Genomic DNA, 13,991 nt, shown 5'->3' with positions numbered 1-13,991 from the left:
AACACAAGAAGACATATTTAGATGTTGTTCGTGCAATTGAAGATGGAATTAGTAGAATGCGTATGAACGAGTTGAAAGAGGATTACTTAAGTTCCTAGACGAAGCCCTTCCAGATCACAAAACTGGTCGAACTTGAAAGCCATGCTGCTGAGATTTTTACCCGCGAATCTTTTCGTGCGTTCCAAGATGAACTTTAACGGGAGACATTGTACCGGATTGAGGAAGAGATTCAGTCCTTATCACATGAATATCAGCATTATATTTTGGCAAAGTACAAAGAAAAAAATAGGACATTTGAAATTAGTTTTGATTCTCGTACGGAAACCCTAATTTACTCCTGGAAAAAATTCAAGATCGTTGGACTTCCGTGTCGCCATCAACTTCACATTTTGAAGCACTTGGATTACACATATTTTCCTGGGACTTTGATTCAAAGTAGGTGGACTAAGGATGCGAAGGCTTCTGCACCCAGTTATGTTGACTTGAATGTGCCTCCAAAAGTGATGCAAATGGCAAGGTTCGCTGCTCTACGTTCAACGTCAAGTAGATTATGCTACAATGCATCAAAGACAGACGCGTCTTTCAAAACCGCAAGAGATGAGATGAAAAGACTAATAGAAGAATTTGAAAACTCATTTGGTTTGAATAATTCAGTCAACCAAAGCAGTGTAGTAAACAATGTTCGTGACCCTCAACGAAAACAACGCAAGCGAAAAGAAGTACCGAAAAACAAGGTCGAGAAGAAAATTAGGCGATGTGGGTACTGCAACGGTTAGGGACATAACAAACTAACATGTCCTCAAGTCAAGCTCAGTTTGAATACAAGCACACAACCTACATCAACTAATTTTTTCGAAGACGGAATGGAATGGCCATTCAGTCCCGCACGTGATGACAAAGATCTCCATATATCATAAGTATCAACATGACTCCTATTGTGTATAAGAAACATGTACAACAACCTATTGCTAACTTTTCTCATCTCATACATAATTACATTCACATACAAAATTATAAATCGTATGTAACTTATACAAAAATAAACCTACATTAACAAAATTTCCTCTCTTAGTCTATTTGATTATGGCTTACGAGACGTTTAATATTTCATTCGCATCATCACATAAATGCCAAACAATCTGTAGACTATAGTCTCCCGCAATCATGGCCGGAATCAGTTCTGTAACTGGGATTATCCATGTTAATCATGTTGACTGCATAGCCAATAAAACCTGGGGGTCCAAATGGTAAGCTAGGAATTGGTAAGGCAAGCTTTCTTTGAGGGTTTAGGGTTTAGAGCCCTCCAATGTAAGGAGTGCATGATTGAACATTACGTATAATAGTTGTATTCAGTATTGAAGAATTGTTCTTAATTTATATAAGGATAGTTGTTATGATAAACGATCACGTTTCAGGACCAATTAGTTAGATGTGTGCAGTATCCTATATCCTCGAGGCAGAGCACAAGAAATCTGGCACTTAAAGATTTACCAAGAGCGGTAGCTTTTCTCTGAATGAAGATCGAACCTAGAATCAACTTTGCAATTATGTCTATCATGCTGAAGAGAACCTGGATGCTGTAGATACCGATTCCCATACATTTCCTCTTCTTCATCTTTTATTTTCTTACAACATTTTTGTGTTCCAACGAGACAAATCATGTAAAATTCTACCCCAATTGGCCCTTGTACTCCACTGCCTATAAAGAGCAACCATGGCCATGTCTTTCTGCTCATACCATCCCTTCTTCGACAGCCTTTTTTCCCCAACTAGTATCGTAAAAAAATGGCATCCAGCTCGATATCGTCCCACGGTTCCGGTTCGTGGGCAGCCAAGCAAAACAAGGACTTCGAGCGGGCCTAGGCTGTTTATGATAAGGATACGCCCGACCGTTGGTACAATGTTGCCAAGGCTGTTGGAGGGAAAACCGCCGACGAGGTGAAGAGGCACTATGAGCTGTTGGTGAACGATGTGATGAAAATCGAGTCGGGTCAAGTTCCGTTTCCCAACTATAGGACCACCGGCAAGAACACTCGTGGAATCAGTAGTTAACTATATTTATGGAGTTGAATCTATAACCTCTTTTTTTATTTAAAACACGTCGATATTTGATAATATTCCTATTATTTTATATTTCGAGGCTCATTATTAATATTATTCTTTTGATATGCAGCAGCAGGATGAAGAATGTGAAGCTGAATAAATGAAGAATATGGCTCATGCACCTTCGTTAAACAACGACGAATCTCCATTATGCTGCTACGTACCTACTAGTGTCAATGATGCTACTAATGATAATATTATTACAATAATCAACCATTAGTGATTCCCATAATATTCTCTTAATGTTCTAAGTTAAGTTTTTTTGTGTTCTTTTATATATTTCAATATCATATCCCGTTAAATGTAAGTCTAAGTGGTTATATTTAAATATTTAATAATTTATGAATATCAACTATAATCATATATTTAAATACTTAATATGTTACTAATATGAATTAGAATTGGATCAAACAGATGATGATAATATACTTATATAAATGTTATATCTATCAACTAAACAAACTTTTATTTTCCAGTACAAACATAATAATGTAGAGGTTGAATCGCAGTAGTAATAATAATAATAATAATAATAATAATAATAATAATAGTAATAATAATAATAATGATAATAATAGTAATAATAATAATAAATCATATATGATGAAAGACGATAGAAACAATGTATACTACTTGCATGTCAAATGATATGATATCTATAGAATCATAACAAATTTTTATTTTACATTTAATGAATATTGAATCTAAAATCTAAGAGATGAATGATATCAAATAAAAGTTTTAAATATCTGCTCTAAAAATTGTTATCTTTGAGAATAAAAACTATGTTATTCAAAATTTTCATTTTTATAATATATTCACATTTCAAAAGCTCGATTTTCTCTACACTGCTGGTGCCATAAAGGTTGATTATTTTTAGCTTTTTTTTCTACTTTTTAATGATTTATTCATACCCAAAATTAAAGTTTTTAAAACCAATTTACTTCTACAGTTAAAATTTTTAGTGTTGTTATCTTTTACAAACCAACTTCCCTTAACGGTTGAAAAAAAATCATTATTATTTCTATAGATCATAAATTTAAACATCATACTACAACAAGATCACCAAACGTTCATTATCAAATGATTAAAAATATTTAAAACAAATACTACATTGCATCCTTAATAAAAAAAATCTTGTTCTTTTAAAATTGGATTATTAGGGTTCACGATTGCCATGAAAACAAGCTCTAGATCAGAAACTACTCGATTAAAATATCCGGGACATTAAAGTTAGTAACCCTTTAATTTTGAATAAACAACACTAAAATCCAACAAAAAAAATACTAAAATTTAATTAATTGTTTAATTTATCCAAAATTGCATCTTCCAAAACTTAAGCTGTTCAGTCATGCATGCGACCACCTTTGTTTCTGTTTCCTTTCGTCCCTGAAGCTTTGCCAGATCCTTTACCTTTCTTAGCTTTTCCGTTCTTTCCCTTCTTCGAACCGCCTTTCCCCAGTTTACCTGTTCCTCGTGCCCTAGCATCCTTCTTCATTCGCCGATCAACAAGGACTTTCCCCTTGCCCGCCCTAACTTGAACCCCTTTCTTTGCAACCACATATTCCTTTTGGGGCTTTCTGGGTGTAGCCTTCTTGTATAGTTGTTCGATTTGCTTCATCTTCGATCGTTCAGAGATGTCGGCTTGGTCTGATATGCTGTTTGCTTTCTGGCGCACCTTATCAAGCTTTTTCATAGCAATCCGCTTCTTTCGAGCCTTTGCCTCTGCAACTTTCTTAGCGGGTCTAGCATTGATCTCTTTGAACTGTGCTCGCATTGCATCAATCTCTTCCTTTGTAACAGGCTTAACTGGTCGACGATGCCTCTTTTCCTCATCTAAGAACCAAGTGGGTAAACCATCATCATCAAACATATTTATTGTAAGCATCGTCGAGAATCTGATTCCTCTGCTTTTTCCTCAGCATCTTCTTAGCACAAGCTAATATCTCAGCTTTTGTCTCAACATCATCATCCCCAGAGTCATCTGAAGATGAGTCATCACTGGAATCAGTAGCTGGAGCTGGAACAATCTCAAACTCATCATCTATCTTAGAAGCCTGGTTTTTGGTGCTTTTCGGGCCTGCAGCATTGTTTACTTTCTTTTCCTTGGCCTTGTCAGGGATAGAAGTTTCCGCATCCTGCTTTTGCTTTACTTTGGACTTCTTAGGAATCACTAGCTTTTCCTCTCGGTTATCGACCTCCATTTCATCATCATTGTCATACTTCCCTAAATCCCCTTGCTCTACAGCCTCAGCAAAGATATCCTGACCAAACCATCTGTTTGTAATCTCCTCTTGTGTTGGTCCTTCACCATCATCTAGTGGTACCATAAGAGGATTTGCTTCAGGATCAGCCTCATCCTTGTCCGAATCATGATCGGAAAGAATGTCATCATCACCATCACCATCACCATCCTGAACAACCATGAAGAGAAATTCAATAAGGGCAGCAGTATGGAGAAGTCGATAAATAAGGGAGAACAAGAGGTAGGTGTAGAACAAGGTTCTTGCAAATCAGAAACTAGGAAATGTGACGATATAAAACTACTTTAAAATGTGAAATATGAAATTCAATTCAAAGATACAACTGCATGTTACTCTTTTTAGTTAAAGTTGTGAGAAAGATCCAATATTTCTGAGATCTAGCACACACTTTAAGTGCTTCATACCTCTAATTGTTCATAGGCTTGTTTTGCACGCTTCCTCTGCTTTGTACTTCCATCCTTTTTGGCCGCGTACTCTTCATACGCATGATCAAGGATCTCTTCTATTTTTCATCATATCTAACAGTAAAATTTCAATGGTTAACATACAGAGAAAGTTAGAAATTATATTTCGTGAGAAGAAGACACTAACCTTCTGCGTTCTTCTTCAGAATCAACATCACTGGATGAGTCATCTTCAGTGCTTCCTTCTTGATTTTGTTCATCTTCACTACCCCTTGAGTCAACATTGCCATCATCGTCCTCGGTGGAATCAACTGCTGCAAGATCTTTCTTACCCTAAACTCAGTAATAGACTAGTATCAAATAGAAGTTTCTGCCAAATTAGAAACCGTAAAAGACAACCTAACTTTTCAGGAACTACCAAAGAATCATAACTGTAAGCAACAAATTAAGAATAAATATGCAGGGTAGTGATGACTTCATTTAGGAAACCCAATTACAGATAATAGAAGAAACTTCGTTTTAGCATTACACAGTGCATCATTTCAGTTAACAATATCTCGTAAATGGAAACAATGATAAGACTAATAATCAACAGGACTAAACATCAATTATACCTCTGGTTCAAATGAGATAGAGAGAACATCCTTTCATACTTTCAGTAATAAATTGTATTTTTGCTAGTAACAAACTTTATTGGAGTTATCCAGTTTGATGTCTTAGTAGAACAAACCTTAATGGAAGAAAGAGAGAACAACTCATGATCAACATAACCATCTTCAAGGGCATCAATTTGCATTCCTGTTGCCTTCCGTAATTTTTCCTGCAAAACAGCAAGGCAAGAAATCAGCAACTGAACGTGCGTGCATGAAAATATCCTACAGTAAGTGGAACATCATAAATATATACCACATGTATAAGATGGAAGCTTAACTTTTTCAAAAGGAAAAAAAGGAATAGATTTAATTATTATATTGCAGATACGTCATAATCAGTATAATCACAAAATTCATTCCAATCATGATTTCTGACACATGGTAACTTGCACTAAGACATAAATATAGGTATCAAAGTTTTCTAATAAGGCAATAAACCTTCGCTCGTCTTTTTGCAAGAATCCTCTTTTCTCTTTTCTTCTTACGCTCCATGGCATATGTGAGCTCCTCCATCTCATTGAGTAATTTATCATCTTCGTTCTCCTCATCCCCTTTATCAACATCTGTAGCAGTGGCAGGTGTAGTAGGAGTAGTCTTTTCTGAAGGAGATAAAGCTTTTCTCAATTGCATCCGCCATCTACACAAAATAAAATATCAAATCAAGGTACTCGAGTCATGTAATACTCGTCACATTCATGCACATAAATCTAACATTTTTCCCATCAGATAAACAATTGGAATTCAAATCAAGTTCCCACTCACAGTACTATGCACCCAGTGCTCCGATTACAGCTTTACTTTCATATATTTTCTTATTATCACAAATTGTTTAGACTTAAAAATCTCAAAAGGGAAAAACTGAAAAGAATTATGTTTCTTACTTCAAAAGGTACTTGAAATCCTGCTTTCCTAGAACACGCAGATCATCACAAAGAGCTTTGACCTGTCAAGACAGCAGCAAAGTAAGTAACAAATTTCAAGGCAGGTAAGACTAAATATATTGAAACGATAATCACCTCTTCTGAGGTAGAACTGTGATCCTTAATAGGCAATGAAGCTGGATCCTCAAAGGTTATGGTAGTAATCGAGCCAAGGATTTCAAGAGGAGAATCAGACCAAATGAAGTCAGCAGCAGTAGACATCTTCTTCGAGATTGTCTCCCCATCCTCATACCTGTGATCGGCATGTAGTTAGAAACAGTTAACACTTGAAAATATTTACCAAAATATGAACAAAGCAGTTACATTGCTTACCCATCACGGTGTCTCTTTTGTTTAGTTACCCTAAGTACGTCAATCACCTAAATCAAGCATGTGCAGAAAGAAAGAAAAAATGAGCATAGATAAGATCAATGGGGGGAGGAGAGATTCCGAAACGTAAAATGAAACAAAAACCTTCTTTTGTGGTTCTAATGATCCCTGAAACAGATGTTTGAAATCAAGAAGACGTGGATCAATCTTTGCAGGGGCTTTATACCTTAGCCCCAAAACATAAATCTCAGCTGATGCTGAACGACTAGCAGCAGGTTTATCAACTTCAACCTTCTCAAACAACTGCAAACCAAACCAAAAAGATTCAAATTAAAAACCGAACTTTACAGAGAATCTCTACTCTCTGTGGTTCTGATTAATGTTCATCACCTGTTTCAGACAATAGAGAACGGAGTTGTAGTCTTGGGACCTAAAACCTTGGTAACAAAGGTGCCTTTAGGGGCCAAGAACTGGTAGCCAACTTAACCGAATCAATAACCAAAGCATTTTGGCTCATTGCCTCTTGAGCCCAAGCTCCACCAACATTAGGGGAACCATCATGCAAAACTACATCAAATGCCATAACCCCACGCTCTTCCATGACCCGTTTAACCTTGGACTTACATTCAGATTTGGTTATGTCTTGTTGGAGAGCGACGGCACCTCGTATGGGAGCTATAGGAACGAGATCAAGACCAAGTACGAGGCTGCCAACAGGAGCACGCTGCACGGCCACTTGCATCCAACCACCAGGGGCTGCACAGAGGTCGAGGACTGCGTGGGCTGATTTTAGAAAGGAGAATTTGGAATCGAGTTGTACTAACTTCCATGATGCTCTGGAACGGTAGCCGTGTTCTTTGGCTAACTGGTAGTACTTATCTAACCTATGCTTCCCTTTCACTTTACCCATATCCTCTCTTCAATCCAATCTAAACCCAACGCCCAACAGTTGATGGAGAAGACGAAAAATGAAAATATGGCACGTTAATATGATGTTAAAAAGAAATTCCTAAACCCTAAAGAGGAAATAGCTAAGCCTATAGATTTAAAAATGTTCTCTTTTCTCAGCAAAGTAAAGTAAACAGAGGGAGACAGAGTAACAAACAGTAGCATCCAAGATAGAAAATCAAATACAGAAGGGTAATGCAAAAACAGAGGCAGAAATCAATTTACCTCGTCTGTAAAGGAACTTGAAGGCCAAAGAGGGTTTGGGTCAGAAGCCAAAGAGTGGCGGTGGAGAGGTTTATGTGGCCGCTGTGGACGAGTGAAGATATATATATAAATATATGAAGTAGGTTTTGAAGGATATATTATGAAAACGTATTGGGTAAATTTCACGGTTCATCTGTCAATTCTTTTTTTACTCTTATTAAGGTCACTTCAGTTTAAGGATATTTCAATTTAACAAGAACTTTTAAATTACTTTTGTTTAATCACTCTTTAATAAAATAAAATATTTTATTATGACATGAAAATTTTATTAACATTTACATTGAATAAGATTTAAAATAAAAAGAAAATAATTAAAATCCCTAAACCTAAGGGTGTATTCGGTTCGGTTCGGTTCGGTTCGGTTTTTTACTAAAAATTGAATAAAATAAACAGGTTTTTAGAATTTAAACTGAAACCGAATGGTTAAAAAACTAAATTATGTGAAACTGATTTTTTCGGTTCGGTTTGGTTTTTTTTAACGGTTCGATTTTTTCGGTTCAGTTCTGTTTATCAGTTTTTCAATGAAAAATTCACTTGAAACTATAATTTTTAAAAAAATTTGTCTATTCGATTCAATATGGAACAAATGGGTTCCATATGGAAAACCCGAACCGAACCGAATTAATAGAATTGAGACTTTAAACCAACCCAAAAACCGAACCGTATAAGGTCAAACCAAACCGAACCAAACCGTTTTACTCGATTCGTATCGGTTTTTCGATTTTCTAAATTTCGTTGCTCTACCCTAGCTAAACCCTTAAAAGTTTCATATCCTAATAAAGGGTAGTTGTTACTTATAATCCCTAAAAGTTTCATGAATGTGCATCTCCTCCAACAATAATGTTAGTCTGTGATAAAATCACAAAGTATATGACTCTTGGTTGTGCATGAAGAAAACTTTACAATAGGCGTCGGTGACTGTCGGTGGGTCGATTGTACCCGTGCTTGAACGACCGGGCTCTCCTCTGCCGATGGAATGCCTGAGATCTCTCAAGAAAATTCGGAATGATCTAGATCATAATATGGTTTTTGAAGCCCTGGTCGAGGGTGTTGTAGTGGTGGAAGAGGATATTTCTATGGGAGATGCCTCCAACCCTGGTTCTATGGAAGAAACTCCGATCCAAGAAAAGCAATCGTTGGCCTATGGTGAACGACCTTTATCTTATGCTGAAACTCTTAAGGGATATACAATAGGTGAAAATAATCCAAACCCTAGATTCGTTGACGATGAAATTGCAATTCATGAGGGCGACGAAATGGTGGATCGGAGTGGTCCCTACCCAGTGGTTTGATTTTCCAATAGGATTCATGATGCTATCGATCACAACATGCGAATGTCAGTTATTATTCGTCTGTTGGGTCGATCAATTGGTTATAAAATTCTTTGTAACAAAATAAAACTTTTGTGGCAACCCCAAGGACACTTTCAACTAATCGATTTGGATAACGATTACTTAACGGTTCAACCTTGGAGCAAGTCTTTCAACACGTCAGATGATCACCCTTCACAGATAATTGTCTGGATTCGTCTCCCTAGATTACATTATCGGTATTACTCGAAATCTGTGTTTCGCCTGATAGCTTCTATGATTGGTAAAGTCATCAAGGTTGACTACAATACTACTACTGGGGAAAGAGGTTTGTAAGGTTAGCCGTGGCTGTTGATTTAAATAAACCTCTCTTACCTTGTATTAGTATTGATAATTTCATTCAGCACATTGAATATGAGGGTCTTCAGCATATTTACTTTCGCTATTGGAAATATGGACATGTGAAAGACTTGTGTGACAGCCAAATGGTCCCTATCATGAATCCGGGTGTCCTTGAAGAGAATCCAGCTGACTCTACCAATAAAGAGAAGGATAATGAGGAAGATCTTTTTGGACCTTAGATGGTTGCGCCTGCACGAAAAAGACGACCTCGTAAGATAATTGATGGTGGTAAAGTGGTGAATACGTAGATAAAGTCAAGGAACAAATTCTAGGTTTGATGCTCTCAATCATGATGCTAAAGTGGAAGAAGCTGAAAACGTAGATCCTAATGTTGTCTCTAGTTGCGGTGGTAAAGTTGCCTCACCACCCACGATTAGAGCCTGGTTTAGGGAACGGTGTTTCGAGTGATATTGGCAATTCTCCTAAGAATTCGATTGTGGAACCAAGTGTAACCACCAACTCAAGGGATGCTCCTTTAATTAATAAACGCGTGGCCTTAGCAGATTTAAATGGAAGAAGTGACGTGAATGTGGTGGCTTTAAAGGAAGGCAACTTTCCAAGGGTGATGCTACAGGAGAAAAACACTAGAAGTAGACACCATGTTGCTATCTCAATCGGTGAAGGAAAACCGGGAATTCGTGCAGCTTTCAAAGGCAAAAACGATAACAATAAAGTTGTTTCATTAAGAGGAGGTAATGTCCCGAGCAGTAAGGTATTGAAGTTAAAAGGCAACTTAATCATAAGAATCTGAATCGTCCTTTACTCAGTGAATGGGTCCAATCGGCAACTTCTATGATTGATGCTTTATCGGGTGCACCTTGTATTCAGGACAAGATGGTGAACCCCAAATGGGTGCGGTTCCATTCCAGGTTACTGTTGATGAAGTCATGGTTGAAGACCATTCGGTTTCAAACGAGGGTGGTCATTCCTAAATATTTTTTTTTCCTGTTAATGATTAGTTGCTTATTTTGGAACACTCAGGGCGTTGGCAGCCCTACTTTTCGTCGCATTTTCAAGCAGCTTATACGTGATCATAGACCTCTTTTGGTAGCTTTATTTGAAACTAGAATTAGGGAAGAAGAGTCGATGATGTTATTCGACAACTGGTTTTTTCAAAATCTTTTCAGGTTGAAGCTCGAGGTTTCAGTGGGGAGTTTGGTTGCTTTGGCAAAGGAGTATCCACGTTGATGTTCTTCGAGTCTTTAATCAATTTATTCATGCACGGGTCCAGGATTTAGATCATTTTAGTCAGGCCTTCATCACTATTGTTTATGCAAGTCCCCAAGTTGAATCTCGAAGACTGCTATTGCTTCATCTTGCTAACTTGGATCCTGGTAATGATAGTCCTTAGTTACTTGATTGTGATTTTAATGCTCTTCTTTCGCTGACGGAAAGGGATAGAGGTGTGCTGGGGCGTTCAGGGGTGAGTAAAGGTTTCAACGATTTTGTCTTTGATAACGCCCTCCAGGATATTGGTTTCCAAGGACCTCCTTTCACTTGGTTCCGTAGATTTTTGCGCAACGCCTTGATCGATGCTTAGCAAATGATAAATGGTTGAGCACTTTTCCTACTTCTATGGACATGCACTTGAACATGTTGGGTTCCGATCACAGGCCTTTGCTTTTAAACCTTAGGCAATCGACGACTGCTAGGATAGCCTCTCGTCCTTTTCGTTTTGTCCTTTTTTGGCAGAACCATAATGATTTCAAAGAATTACTTAATTCTTCTTGGAATGATAATGCGAGAATTGAGGATAATTTGGATTTGCTCCAAGCAACTTTGCAGAATTGGAATACTATGGTCTTTGGTGAAATTGACAAGCGTAAGAGACTTTTGATTGCGAGGCTTCAAGGCATTGATTGGTATCTTTCAACTCGGACTCTAGTTTCCTCGCCAACAACTTGCAACTTAATCTTAAAATGGATTTGGACTTGGTTCTTAATCAAGAGGAAAGTTTATGGTTATAAAAGTCTAGAGTTATTGGACCCTCTTCGGGGATCGAAATACCAAGTATATTCCTGCTTGTGCCAAAGAGAGATGTCGAAATAATACCATTTGTTCTTTGCGCCTATCGGATGATTCATGGTGCTCTAATCACAGTACTCTTCAATCCATGGTTGTTGATTTCTGCAAATCACTTTTTACTAGTGATATACATGGTGGTTATTGTTATAATGTTCGAGGTAATTTCCCGCAAATTAATCTCGATCTTCTTCGATTACTTTCTCACCATGTTACGAATAAGGAGATTAAGCAAGTAATTTTTGAGATGCACCCTTCAAAAGCACCAGCCGTTGATGGTTTCCATGTCGTTTTCTATCAGAAAAATTGAAAAGTTGTTAGACCAAATGTTATAAGTTAGTTCAAGAAAGCTTCGTAAATGGGCGTATTCTTGAAGCCATCAACCGAACACTTTTGATTCTTATACCAAAAGTACCCGCCCCGGAAAGTTTTGCCTAATTCCGGCCTATAAGCCTTTGCACTGTGTTGTACAAAACAGTTACGAAAGTGATTATCAATCGTCTAAAACCCTACTTCCCAAATAGATTTCGGAGGGACAAACTAGCTTTGTTCCTGGGCGTTGTATTGCATATAATATTATTATAATCTAGGAAGTGATACACTCGATGAAAATGAAGCAAGGAAAAATGGGTTGGATGGCTAAATTGATTGAGAAAAGACTTATGACAAGACTTGAGTGGTCTTCCATCGAGGACACTTTATTCGACATGGGTTATCCTGAATATCTTGGGGGGTTAATTATGAACTATGTGTCTTCTACTTCAACTCAAGTTCTTTGGAACGAGTCTCCCTTGAATGCTTTCAAGCATACTAGAGGGATTCGCAAGGTGACCCTCTCTGCCCATACCTCTTTATTCTTTGTATGGAACGTCTGGCCCAATCCATACAAAAAGCGGTGGAGGGAACTTGTAAGGCAATCTGTCTGCGAGAAATGATCCAAAGATATCTTATTATTATTTGCTGACGACTTGATCTTGTTTGTTGAGGCCTCGCTCTCTCAATTAGATGTTATCCAAAGAATCATCACTGATTTTTGCTTTTGTTCTGGACACAAGGTTAGTTTTGAGAAAACAAAAAAAAAAATCTCTTGAAATGTTGATGAGTGTACTTATGGTGACATAAGTAGTGGGTTTTATTTTTCCTATGTTGAGGATCTTGGTAAGTATTTGGGAGTGTCCCTAGTACATAATCGTGTAACTATAGCAACTTACCGGTATATAGTGCAAAAGGTTCTTGACCAGCTATACGGATGGAAAGCGAAAAACTTATCTTCGGTTGGCCGAATTGTTTTAGCCAAATCGGTTTTGACAGCTCTTCTATCTTATGCGATACAGACTTGTCTCCTTTCGAGGGGAGTGTATGAGGAAATGGAGATGCTTATCCTTAAATTTATATTAGGAGGTACTGATGAAAAATGTGGTGTCCGTCTTGTGGGTTGGGAGGAAGTTTGTAAACCGACGTTGGATGGTGGTTTAGGTTTTAACGGATACAAGCTCAAAACCACGCCTTTATGATGAAGATTGATTTCCGTTTTATTTCCCAAAAAGATCAATTATGGGCACGTGTGTTGCGTAGTAAGTATAAAATGATTAATCTTATTCCCACATCTATTGATCTCAAGAGGTGTTCGCGATTGTGGAAAGGATTAAATGTAATCTGGGGAGAAGTGTGTACGGGCATTGTGTGGTCTGTGGGAGATGGCTCTAGTATCAACTTTTGGGATGATGAATGACTTGGTAACGTTGGTCCTCTCCGAAGACTTTGTCGTGCATAGGGTCATCAAGCACCTGCCCATGTGCTTGTAAATTCAATGGTTGACCAATATGGTAATTGGAAATGGGATATTCTCTATAATTTGCTTCCTAACCCTATTTTACTTTCTTTAGCGGCGACTATTCCACCTTCTCCGGACGGGGGCCTTACACACCTTGTTGGAAATGGGACAAACATCATTGGTTTTCCGCAAAAAGTGCTTATATGCAGCGAATGGTTCAAACGATTGGAGAGCGACAAAAAAATTGTAGCGTTCTGGCGAAGCACTGTGGTTTGCCTCGGGTGAAAACTCTGTTGTGGCTAATTTGTAAAGGGCAAATCCTGTCAAATGAGGAGCGTGTTTGTAGACATATGGCGTCAGATCGTAGCTGCTCTATCTGTGGTTCTTATGGACGCGAAGAAATAAAATGATCTTCGAGCCTGATCTGCAGCATTATGAAACTGTACTTCAGGAAAGTAAAAGGTTGGTCTCAGAAGCTTGTCGTGCCATAGATTCAAAAGAACTCCATTTCACTGGTGTGATAGTCGAGAGAACATATTAGTGAAATGGGAACCTCCGCCTTCACAATGGGTGAAGCTAAATGCGGATGGTGCTAGA

General features: G+C 37.8%; 2 pseudogenes; one reads left to right on the top strand and one right to left on the bottom strand.

The window, feature by feature from the left end:
- Positions 1 to 1,785: 1,785 nt before the first annotated feature.
- Positions 1,786 to 2,231, top strand: LOC120151629 (annotated as a pseudogene).
- A 1,100-nt stretch (positions 2,232 to 3,331) lies between these two features.
- LOC120151592 lies at positions 3,332 to 7,930 on the bottom strand (annotated as a pseudogene).
- Between the last annotated feature and the right edge of the window lie 6,061 nt (positions 7,931 to 13,991).

The sequence above is a fragment of the Hibiscus syriacus genome, unplaced genomic scaffold (assembly GCF_006381635.1).
Source record: "Hibiscus syriacus cultivar Baekdansim isolate YM2019G1 unplaced genomic scaffold, ASM638163v2 tig00111061_pilon, whole genome shotgun sequence".
NCBI lineage: Eukaryota > Viridiplantae > Streptophyta > Magnoliopsida > Malvales > Malvaceae > Hibiscus > Hibiscus syriacus.
This window is presented reverse-complemented; position numbering and strand designations above follow the sequence as displayed.